The sequence below is a fragment of the Misgurnus anguillicaudatus genome, chromosome 20 (assembly GCF_027580225.2).
Source record: "Misgurnus anguillicaudatus chromosome 20, ASM2758022v2, whole genome shotgun sequence".
Classification (NCBI taxonomy): domain Eukaryota; kingdom Metazoa; phylum Chordata; class Actinopteri; order Cypriniformes; family Cobitidae; genus Misgurnus; species Misgurnus anguillicaudatus.
In genome coordinates, this window is record NC_073356.2 from 330,156 (window position 1) to 342,875 (window position 12,720).

A 12,720-nucleotide genomic window follows, 5' to 3' on the forward strand; every position below is an offset into this window, starting at 1 on the left:
CCCTCTCCCCTTTAATCGAGGTTCGTGTTTATAATAATAGTCTTGTGGGGTGGATTCGTTTAAACTAATGTAGTCGTCTGCTTTAAGCCAGGTTTCTGTTAAACAGAGTGCATCTAAGTTTTGGTCTGTAACTATTTCATTGACAATAGGTTCTTTATTGGTAAGCGATCTAATGTTAAGAAGGCCGAATTTTAACATTCGAGGTTCATCTGTTAATGTATTGTTTTCTAATTTTATATTAATCAGATTTGTACCAGATGTGGCAAGCGGTGCTCTGTATTTATTTGTTCGGGGAACAGATACAGTTGAAATGTGTTGATATTCTGGTAAGATTGACTCGAAGTGCTGGGATATAAGTGATCTTGACATATCACGGCAGCTAACAGATGGACGGTTAAGCCGATCCGTCTGTTGCCTGACTTGTACCCTGGATAGTCAGACTGTATTCGAAGTAAGACTATTGGTCAGATTTATAGAGAGAATCGCCCTTCCTTCCTGAGATGGATGGAGGCCATCTCTCTTAAGCAGGTCAGGTCTCCCCCGAAAATGCTTCCAATTGTCTATAAACCCTACGTTATGCTGAGGGCACCATTTTGACATCCAGTCGTGAAGAGACAATAATCTACTGTAAGTTTCATCCCCCCGGTAGGCGGGGAGGGGACCAGAGCATATTACATTGTCTGACATTGTTTTAGCAATTTCACATATCTCTTTAATATTATCTTTGGTGATCTCCGACTGGCGGAGTCTGGTGTCATTCGTGCCGGCGTGAATAACAATTTTAGAAAACTTACGCTTAGCATTAGCCAGCACTTTAAGTTTTGATCTAATGTCTGAAGACCTGGCTCCCGGTATACAATCGACTATGGCGGCTGGTGCCTCAATGTTTGCGTTCCTAAGTATCGAATCTCCAATGACCAAGGCACTTTTAACAGACGTCTCAGTCGGTGTATTGCTTAGAATATCGAACCTGTTTGAAATTACCAGGGGGGTCTTGGGTGGGCACCGGAAACGACTTTGCCGCCTGACAGTCACCCAGTTAGTCGGCCCCCTTGACTCAGATGATGGAACCGAGCTATGTGTATTACGTTTAACACTAGGCGCACCCGAAACAGTGTTTGTAGCATTAGCGGTATTAGCGTTTGTAGCATTAGCGGTATTAACGTTTGTAGCATTAGCGGTATTAGCGTTTGTAGCGTTTGTAGCATTAGCGTTTGTAGCATTAGCGGTATTGCTGTCATCAACTAGCGTTTGGATGCGCGCTTCTAGTTCTGCAATCATCTCCGTCAGCCTTACTACTTCAATACACTTAGCACAAGTAAACCCCTCTGTGCTGATGGAAGAAGCTAAACTGTACATGTGGCAAGTAATGCAGGTTACAATAACAAGCGGAGTCTTACCGCTTTCATGTTGGGTGATGGCGTCTTCGGTCACCTGGACGCGGTCCGTGAAGCTACATCGCGAGGGAAGCTCACTCGCAGCACGCCCCGATCGCCTGCGGACGTCTGTAGCCAGTGTGATGTGAGGCACGCTGAATCTGCGACGGCCGGGCAGCGGCTCCTCCACGGCTTCCCGCTCGCTTTCATTCTGGGCGATGGAGTCTCTGTTCCCTCGAGTGCGGTCCGTGAAGCTGCACCGCGTAGGGTGTTCGCTTTTTGCACTTCTCGGTCGCTTGTGGATGTCTGGAGCCTGGGTGAACTGGGCGCTGTACATCGCGTAGGATCTGCGATAACCGGGTATCAACTGCTCCACAGCGTCCCGCTCAGGTGAGGACAGGTCTGAATAGCATACAGTGGATGAGTCCGCCATTAGATCGGCAAAATGGTAACTAAAACCGGCACCTGATTGTTGATGCTAGCGGGCTATATGATAACGCAACAGTCACAATGTTGATGGTGCCAGCTAATACATCCTTCCCTCGCATCTCCATAGAGGAGCGTACGAGTCCCAGACATACAGCCCACCGCTCGCGGCAGTTGGAGCCCATCATAATTGGCCGCTCACTCCGTGCTGGGGGCAACGTATGTGCTACAAAATGCCAGGAGACCCGGCTCAGGGGCATATCTTGCCCTCAGAAATGCTGGGTCTGACCACGGGGTAAAATTGAAATGACACGCAGGTGTAATGGTTACACGGTGTATCCCGGTGCGCCACGCTCTCCTCGAGGCTCGATCGTAAAGCCAACGCTGAAGCGGTCTCATATGGAGCAGCCCGAGCGGTGTCACAGCCGCAGCTGCTGCCATATGCCCCAGGAGCTTTTGAAATTGTTTCAGGGGGACCGCGTTCTTCCCTCAAACTGAACCGAGGCAAGTCAGAATTGACTGGATGCGCGCTTCTGTAAACACGCCGATAAATTGATCGAGTCTATTTCCATACTGAGAAATAGGATCCTCTGCACGGGGCAAAGTTGCTCTTTTCTCAGTTGACCTGACTCAAATCGGTTGTAATCCGCCGTGCATTTTGAGTACTATGAGATAAAGGCTGGAAAACCCTATCATCATCTCGGTAAGAGGGACCGGCTCGATACGTCCTTCGCCAGCAGGACATCAACTTTTGCACACAGTACATGTGCATCGGGCGCTTTCACTGTAGTGAAACGAATGTCCGAGACTTTGGGGTTGTGCCGGTTGAATTGAATTTCGTAACCGAGGCGGATCGTGCGTAAAACCCTACGAGACGGGCTGGGAACTGAAGCCAAGCACACAGAGACCGTACGAGGAGAATAAACGGCACTACCGAAGTACCCGCGGTGGGCAGCCGAGCGGGGCAGGTGTGACTGCCGGTGCGTGTGCCTTGCGAGCACAAACATCTACAGTGAGTGTGTGTGTGACACTGACCTGAGGCCGCTGAGGGTGACGGTCATCTGGTCTCCTGAGCAGAGAGCGCAGACTCCGGTGAGGGTGATGGTCGTCTGGCCTCCTGTGCGGAGAGAGCAGACTCCGGAAAACACCTGCTGGCGATAGAGGAGGGTGAGCTGGTGTGTGCCTGCTCACGGCTCTCTCGATCCTCAGGAGACCTGGAGAGGAAAGAGGAATTCCTGAAGAGTGATCCTCTCCTACTCCGGGTCGCCCCTCTAGGGCCACTTAAACCCCCAATCTTCACAGGAAGCGGCTGAGCGGGCGGGGCGAGCTGCTGACGACCGGTTCCCCTGCGCTGCCGAGATGGGGTCCGAGGAGGGGAACGGAGGTGGCCGCCGCAGGACGCTGACGGCGAGAGGCAGACTGAGGAGCCGGCGTTGGGGGACCAGGGCAGCTCTCTTCCGCCGGGGCACGACCTAGGAGATCGCCTCAGTCTGCGACGCGGAGCTGTAACGACTCCCCGGGCTTGCCAAAAAGGCCGGTCTGTGAGACAGGAGCATTCAGGAAGTTGTTCTTGTCTGCGTCCGTCGTGTCAGCCAGAGGTGGCGTTCTTGGACCACTGTGGTGGACATCGCACGACCGAGGGTCGCGGCCTCCCTCGTGCAGATCTCTAAAGCCTTCGCTTGGTGAACCTGCAGCAACGCCATTGCGTGCAGGGCTGAAGCCGCCTCTCCGCATGCCTGGTGAGCAGCGCCCGTTAAACCGGACGACTGTCTACAAACACGGGAGGGAAGGGTTAGGCGGTCCTTCCAGGAGGCAGCGGTGGCCGGACGCAGCTGCATCACAACCCCCCGCTCTACCGGAGGGATCCCCGTGTAACCTTTAGCGGCTCCACTGGTGAGGGAGGTGAGGAGTGAAAGCTGAATGGCCGTAGACGGCCGCAAATTCCATGTTTGTGTCATCTCTTCGTGCCGTCGGGAAAGAAAGGCACAGGAGGTGAGGACCGAGGTGCCCGAGCAGCTCCGAAGTACCAATCATGCAGGCGGGACGGTTCGGGCGGAGGGGGGTTAACCCCTCCAACTCTACCGCTCCCGCCGCTCGAGCAGGCACGGCCGCTATCTCCAGAACGACTCCGCCTCGGAGGGAAAGTGGGCACCCCTCTGATGCTGCAGAAGTGACGGGACCAGAAGGAGGCAGTCCCCACCGGAGCCTAAACCCCGCCCTACTCAGCATAGTGATGCGAAGAGCGTCCCGCAAGCGCTTGACAGCCGCACCATGGCGGCGTCAGCACTGCAAAGGCACGGACATCGTTCCCGTAGAAACGAGAGTCGTCTCCGCAATCCAAGAGGGTATGCTCTCACAGAGAGAACAAAAACTTTCCACGAACGGAGCCTTGGAGTGCTCGATGCCCAAGCACGAAGACAGCGCTCGCGACCGTCACTGGAGCCTTTATACTTCTCGCATCCAAGATCGCATGGACAAAAAGCTATCCTGAAAAGGACACTGATCTCCGAATATACGAGAGAGTGGCTGTCTTTAAAAAGACACAGAGCTCTCACGTATCACTCTTTTAGGGAAATCACTCTTTAGGTGCTCAGCTGATGATGCACACAGGGAGAGGCAACGCACACACTAAACTCAAAACAAAAAAGATGCAGAGCAGTGGAATACTCCGAGCGTCCGCTGTGTTAGTACTGCTTGTCAATCAACTTTAGCAACCGTTCCCAGAAGAGCAGGTAGCTTCTCAGTAGCAGATAATGCCGGCTTTCGAAGCGAAAAAGCTAATTTCTTAGACACATTGTACCCCTCTATGACCAATATCACAGCTTCCTGAGACCCCCACATGGGGAATTTATAGAACCGGAGTGGGTTTTAAAAGGATGAAATGAGGCTTGTACTTTATAATCTAAAGCAGACTGACAAAAATCTTGTTTGCTTGGTCTGTATTTGCTTAAGCATTAAATAAATAATAAGTCATGTTTATTGAACTCTTATTTAATTTAGGCCTGTTTGTAATTGTCAATTATAACAGTCAATATTTATAAACAGTGTCCCAAAAACGATTTGGAAACTTAAATGGATAGTTCACCCAAAAATTAAAATTCTGTCATCATTTACTCACACTCACACCTGTATACAGTTCTTGGTTCTAATGAACACAAAAGAAGATATTTTGAGAAATGTTTTTAACCAAACCATTCATGGACCCTATTCACTTCCATAGTAGGAAAAAAGAATACTATGGATGTAAATAGGGTCCATGAACGGGTTTGTTACAAACATTTATCTTCTTTTGTGTCAGAACAATGAAATTTATAGAGGTTTGTAACAACATGAGAGTGAGTAAATGGTAACAGAATTTCTCTTTTTGGGTGAACTATCCCTTGAAGACACACTTTAAAAAAGTCTAAATGTCTTTGCATTATGATTTGTCTCTTTCCCCCACATACAGTAGTACACCTAGACGGCTAAACAAAGTAACTACAATTGAACTTCATCATATGAGATATTGCAACATAACCAGAAAGTGTCCAAATTCTTTTCATATTTATTTTAAACAGTGCATCTATTGTTTTAACATTTAAACCTTTAACAGTTTTTGTTGATGAAAGTGTCTGTTAAATGCACTTTTACTTTTATACTTTACTTTTATTTATAAAGCGTTTGACTGGAAGGTGGGTCTGTGCTGACTTTCTTTAAAATAAACAACAGTTGGTTTGATGTTTTCTTATATAATGCATTCAGATGACCATGTAGTCTGGAGAATGGATGCATGATCGCTACTGAATAGAAGGCTGTTGTTGTTGTCTTTTTAAACTGATTTTAGTATTTGTATTGAGTTCACCCAATTGGAAATTCATTATAAAATATCTCATTGTGTGTTCCTTAATATAGTTTGAAATGAGGCAAACAATTAGGTGAACAATTTCCTCAGCGAGGCTTTTATCTAAATTTGGTAAATGTCAAACTTTTCATGCGGGGACCCAAAGGCAGACCTCATAAATTTGTACTCATTATAGATGAACTTATCAGAGGCCTTTAGGGTCACATTGATATGATTTGATCGACCTGTGGGGTGCAGGAGATGTCCAGCTGTTAAACAAAATCAATCCTTCATCTTTCTGTAAAGCAGGAAAGAAAAGAAAAGCATTCCAGAGTTTCTGCCTGTTATCACTGCTCTTATCTCTCCAGGAGCTCATCTACTTAAATAGTGTTGATGTTTGAGAAATAGCAGTTCATATTGTTTTTGACAAATATTGATACATTGAGATCTCTTTAGAAATTTCTCTTCAGATGTGTGTAAAGAAAAGTCTGATCCTAATTTAATCATCTTAATCTTAACATTTCTAAAAACATTTTAAGGTTAAAATAGGTTATTTGGCATTTACTTTATTAATTTAATTTAATTCAATTCAATTTTATTTATATAGCGCTTTTCACAATAGTTAATTGTTTCAAAGCAGCTTTACATTAAGTCTTTCCCCACCATGGACGAGATATCTCGTCAATCAAGAGAAAACGCTTCCCCGCCAATGACGAGTATTTCCGTCTTTCCGCAATACCGCTATTATCCACTAGGTGGCGCCCTTCCGCAACTTTTTAAAACCGGAACTATTGTCCTATGGCAAGCAGCTGCATGTCCGTGTCTGTTTTAAAGATCGCTCTGAATGGGATCTCTATGAAACGTCCGTCACAAAAATGGAATTATCTCTGCTTTTTGCTCAAAATGTGGTGTTTTTGCAGAAACCTACCCATATTCAAAAGCTGATTACAAAAGAATTGCTAAAGGTAGGATGAAATGTTTTTTTTGTTTGAAAGCAGAGGGTCTGTTCTTTCATTTGGTATATTGTATGTTTATATATTTGAAGAAGAACATTTTCTGGAAGGCATTAAACTTTTGTGAAAATCATGAAAAACGCTGGCGCTAGCTGGCAACATTTTTTAAAAACGCTGGCGGTGAAAGAGTTAATAGAAACAGTGAAAAGCACAGAAAAGCGACAGATAGCACAACATAATACACGATAGCATAAGCAGTTAAATTTGCTGCGGCTATGACTCAACATTATAAGCGAGCGTATTACTAATGTAACGTTTGGAAGAGGAAGCTAAATTAAGCCCAAGAAGGCTGCCTCCCCGGGTTAAAAAAACCCCGGGCTTTTAGCGGAGGAAATAAAAAAAGTCCTAGGAGGGAAAAACCCTATATATATATATATATATATATATATATATATATATATATATATATACTGTATATATATATATATATATATATATATATATATATATATATATATAAATACTGTATATATATATATATATATATATATATATATATACTGTATATATATATATATATATATATATATGTGTATATATATATATATATATATATATATATATATATACACATATATATACAGTATTGTTCAAAATAATAGCAGTACAATGTGACTAACCAGAATAATCAAGGTTTTTAGTATATTTTTTTATTGCTACGTGGCAAACAAGTTACCAGTAGGTTCAGTAGATTCTCAGAAAACAAATGAGACCCGGCATTCGTGATGTGCGCGCTCTTAAGGCTGTGCAATTGGGCAATTAGTTGAATTAGTTGAGGGGGGTGTGTTCAAAAAAATAGCAGTGTGGCATTCAATCACTGAGGTCATCAATTTTGTGAAGAAACAGGTGTGAATCAGGTGGCCCCTATTTAAGGATGAAGCCAACACTTGTTGAACATGCATTTGAAAGCTGAGGAAAATGGGTCGTTCAAGACATATTGTTCAAAAGAACAGCGTACTTTGATTAAAAAGTTGATTGGAGAGGGGAAAACCTATAAAGAGGTGCAAAATATGATAGGCTGTTCAGCTAAAATGATCTCCAATGCCTTAAAATGGAGAGCAAAACCAGAGAGACGTGGAAGAAAACGGAAGACAACCATCAAAATGGATAGAAGAATAACCAGAATGGCAAAGGCTCAGCCAATGATCACCTCCAGGATGATCAAAGACAGTCTGGAGTTACCTGTAAGTACTGTGACAGTTAGAAGACGTCTGTGTGAAGCTAATCTATTTTCAAGAATCCCCCGCAAAGTCCCTCTGTTAAAAAAAGGCATGTGCAGAAGAGGTTACAATTTGCCAAAGAACACATCAACTGGCCTAAAGAGAAATGGAGGAACATTTTGTGGACTGATGAGAGTAAAATTGTTCTTTTTGGGTCCAAGGGCCACAGGCAGTTTGTGAGATGACCCCCAAACTCTGAATTCAAGCCACAGAACACAGTGAAGACAGTGAAGCATGGAGGTGCAAGCATCATGATATGGGCATGTTTCTCCTACTATGGTGTTGGGCCTATTTATCGCATACCAGGGATCATGGATCAGTTTGCATATGTTAAAATCCTTAAAGAGCTCATGTTGCCCTATGCTGAAGAGGACATGCCCTTGAAATGGTTGTTTCACAAGACAATGACCCAAAACACACTAGTAAACGGGCAAAGTCTTGGTTCCAAACCAACAAAATTAATGTTATGGAGTGGCCAGCCCAATCTCCAGACCTTAATCCAATTGAGAACTTGTGGGGTGATATCAAAAATGCTGTTTCTGAAGCAAAACCAAGAAATGTGAATGAATTGTGGAATGTTGTTAAAGAATCATGGAGTGGAATAACAGCTGAGAGGTGCCACAAGTTGGTTGACTCCATGCCACACAGATGTCAAGCAGTTTTAAAAAACTGTGGTCATACAACTAAATATTAGTTTAGTGATTCACAGGATTGCTAAATCCCAGAAGAAAAAAAATGTTTGTACAAAATAATTATGAGTTTGTACAGTCAAAGGTAGACACTGCTATTTTTGTGAACACACCCCTTTCAACTAATTGCCCAATTGCACAGCCCCAAGAGCGTGCACATCATGAATGCTGGGTCCCGCCCGCCCCCTGAGAATCCACTGAACCCACCGGCAACCTGCCCGCCACGCAGCAATAAAAAATATACTAAAAACCTTGATTATTCTGGTCAGTCACACTGTACTGCTATTATTTTGAACAATACTGTATATATATATATATATATATATATATATATATATATATATATATATATATATATATATATATATATATATATATATATATATATATATGAAGAGTTTGGTTCCAAAACGCAATAAATCCATTTTGACAAATTTTGGTAAAAACGTGTTTTCTATACCAAGAAAGTGACAAGATGAAAACAACTATTTTCTGTTACAAACTTTCACATAGCATCTTTAGGTTATAAAAACATAAAAAATTCAAATCCATAACTTGATTTTCAAAGATTTTTTATAAAAACGAATTATTTTTTCCACAAAATGCAATAAATCCATGACAAGTTTTTATTCAAAATGCTATAAATCTATTGAATCAATAGCCTATATAAATGTGCATTCATCTTTGCCATGTTATATTCATTTAGTTGACTAGTTGTACACACTAATTAAAAATATAAACATTAATGTCATTAATCAAAACACTTACTTTGTCATATTAAGAACCCTGTCATTGCGATTATACTTGACGTTGTCGCTAAACATCTTTCACAACGATCAGCTGTAAAATGTTTTTAGTCCTGCTCGAGTTTCGTTGACTTGTTACTAATACGCATGGAAAGCAAACATCTCATTTTCAAAGCCTCATCAAGCTTCTGCCTATGTGCTATGCATCATTGTATTGTAGCATTAAAATAACAAACTTGAGAGCACACTGACAAAACTGTAGGCTACATCACCTTTAAATGTTTATTGTGCCTGTCAGCACAGTTCCATGAGACCCATTCTGTCACGGTCTTGTCAGACATCTGTGCTAGATGTAGGTCTGAGTGCATCTGACAGGACCGTGGCAGTATTATGTTCTGTATGGGGGCATGGGGAATCACATTGTGTGTGTGGCTTCCACATGTTCCCGGTGTCTTGTGGCTGTCGTGATCTTGCCAGACCTTAGTATAGGTTCAGGTCTATGTTAGAGGGCAAGACCATGGCAGCATTGTGTGTACGTGGGAACACGTGTGCTTCACATCATGTATGTGTGACACGTGTTCCCAGTGTGTTGTGGCTGTCATGGTCTTGCCTGACTTTGGTTATAGTCCAGGTCGGATGTTGGCAAGATTATGGCAGCATTGTGTTTATGTGGGAACACGTGTGTTTTCACATCATGTGTGTGTGACACGTGTTCCCAGTGTCTTGTCACTTTTACCCTACTCCCTTATGTACTCGTGTCTTAAGTGATTAATTATGTTCACCTGTTCCACATTGATGTGCTGTCTATTTAATGCCCTCGTGTTCTCTGTGTGGTGTGCGTGCGTTGTTGTAGTTACAGTGTTGATGTTCCCCAGTTACCTGTCCGAGTTATTCTCGTGTTCTGCTTTATTTGTGTTTCATCACAGTGTTTTGTTCCTTTCTGTTTGACCCCCTCGTGGGTATTTTATGTTCCCTTTGTAAATAAAACTATAGTTTATTTTTGTAGTCCTCTGCGTTTGGGTTCTCCTTTTGTTTTCACTTTCCGGTGTAGAACCGGTCGTGACACATTCTTTCTAAATGAGTGGTATTTTTTCAGAAAAAAATTAGTAGCCTACATTAATCCCTCGTCTAGCGATTCAAATAACTGAACATCTAAAATGATCGTTATTTGTAAGTTTCTGAGTGAAATATAACCTAATACTACTCATACATCCACATGTCTGACATCTTGCTTTGGTTTAAAAACATGCTGGAATTTGAAAATAAAATGCAGGACTTGCTTGATGTTTAAAGAGTTATTAAGGTAGATAAAGTTCCGGAACTGATTTATGTTAAAAAGTTATTAAGATCGACAAACTCGCGCTGACTGACAGATCCGAAATGCAACGCAGAGACACGCAAGTGCGCCGCACTAAATACACAGAATAGTTGAAAAACATCTGTTTTGACAAGAATAAGCATTACAACAAACTTGCTGAGCTCATTATTATCTATGTCCATATAGGATTTGCGCGAACATAACGAATTGTTAAAAAAAAACATTTCTCATTAATCTTCATCTAAATAAATAAATAATCAGATATTCGTTTAAAATTTCAAATAACAGTATTTCAAATAACAGTATGCAGTTTTGACTTAGTTCAAAACAAGCAACATGATTTTAAACAGTAAGGTAATTAGAAAGATTTAATTCAAATGTTTCAGTTGTTCTTTGCTAACTTCATTTTTATGTTAATTGCAATTCAAGACATAGTAATCTTCAGTTTAAATTTGCTTTTAAAATGTTATTTTCATATTTGTAGCTATTTGCTATTTATTTTATATTCACCAAGATTGACAAAAAAGCTTGCTTGGATTAGAAGTAATTAAAAGATCATCTACCGGAGTCAAACAGAGACACAGAGTTATTAACGTATATTTTATTATTAGAGTGCAGCATTTTATCAAGCTTTTTTGGTCTTGTGTAATTAGATAAAACGAAAAAAACTAAAAGGGTCATTCTTTACAGCTGGGTTTAAAGAAGTTTAATATTAACAGCGTTTTTAAGATTTTAAACTAATTCCAAAACAACTTGCGTTTCTAAATAAGGATTGCGCCGAAAATGTCATTCATGTCATTTTAAAGATTGCACTCATTCACTTCAGATTCCCATTATTCGTGCTTTAAGGAGTTTATAATTTACAGCTGTTCCAGTAAACACGTGATTATGCCCGGCCAAATATTTTCTCTGTTATTCGGATGAATTCGTTATTCGTTTTGAAGCCATTATCCGTGCCCTTCCGAATAACGTATTCGGCTTCGGGCACATCCCTAGGAAAAACGTTGATGTGCTTGTCCACTTCTAACTTTATCTCTGATTGGTACCATTGAATGAATGGGGCCAAGCCAAATGCCATCGAAGCGCCGCAGCGCGCTCAAGCGCTTACGTGCACGCACACAGATGATAGAGGGATGTATCAACAATTCTTGGTTGGGGTGGTAACATGTTTTGATGTTGAAAATGAGTAGACTATTCCTTTAAGCTTTATTAAGTTGAACATTTCTAGGTGAGTATTCTGTTTCAATTAGATATTACAAAAGGCCTAGATTTAGACATGTTTAGATTGTTGGTGGACATTAAACTGATTCAATTAGCTACATTTACTTTATCGACAGCACTAGAACCACTCGAAGGCTTTCGTTTGTTTTTGTTTGAATTTCATCTGGCAGCTGTGTTCTCGCTTACAGTAGGTATAGAATCTCACCTTCAGATATCCTGCAGAAGGAGGGAGAGAGTTTGTGTGGATCTGACTGTGTGGGAATACTTTCTGAAAAAGACAGAGTCTACACAGCACTCCACTCTCCCGGAGTCATTTCTGTTTCTCTCTGTGTCTGTCTCTACTGAATCCTCTTTTCTCTTATCAGGCCAGCACAGGCCTCAATCGGCATCTCCCGCTCTGACAGGAGCAACAACAATGGGCCTGCGATACCAGTCCGCTTCACAGAGTAAACCTGCCACGGGCACAAACTACCCATGACACACACACACACACACACACACTCTCTCACTCTCTCTCATACACACTCCAAAACACACAACACCCCCCTTTTGAAGGCCTCAAAATGGACACAAGCGTGCATCACACCAAATGAATTTTCAAAATGACTGCATTGCCCTCTTGTCATTTTGTCTATCTTGTCTGTCTGTCTCTCTTTTTTCTCTCTTGATCTCTCTGTAATTAAAGGACATTTCAACCGTAGAAACATTAATCTTTATTGAAAGTGCATCATATTTGTAGTCGAAATGTAACATACATTTTGAATTTGGTGCCTATTTGACCGAGAAAAGGGGTGTTTGTAGTCTCACTCCTTCAACAAAGATATTGGACTTCCTTCTTTCAATGATGCAAAATTATGATTTTTACATTGGAAGTGCAACACTGAAATCTGT

The 12,720-nt window shown here is 42.0% G+C and overlaps 1 protein-coding gene across 1 annotated transcript in view; it reads right to left on the reverse strand.

The window, feature by feature from the left end:
- The window catches only part of zfpm2b (zinc finger protein, FOG family member 2b), a 157,771-nt gene that overhangs the window by 64,647 nt on the left and 80,404 nt on the right, over nt 1-12,720 (reverse strand). The gene's annotated exons all lie outside the window — the stretch shown is intronic.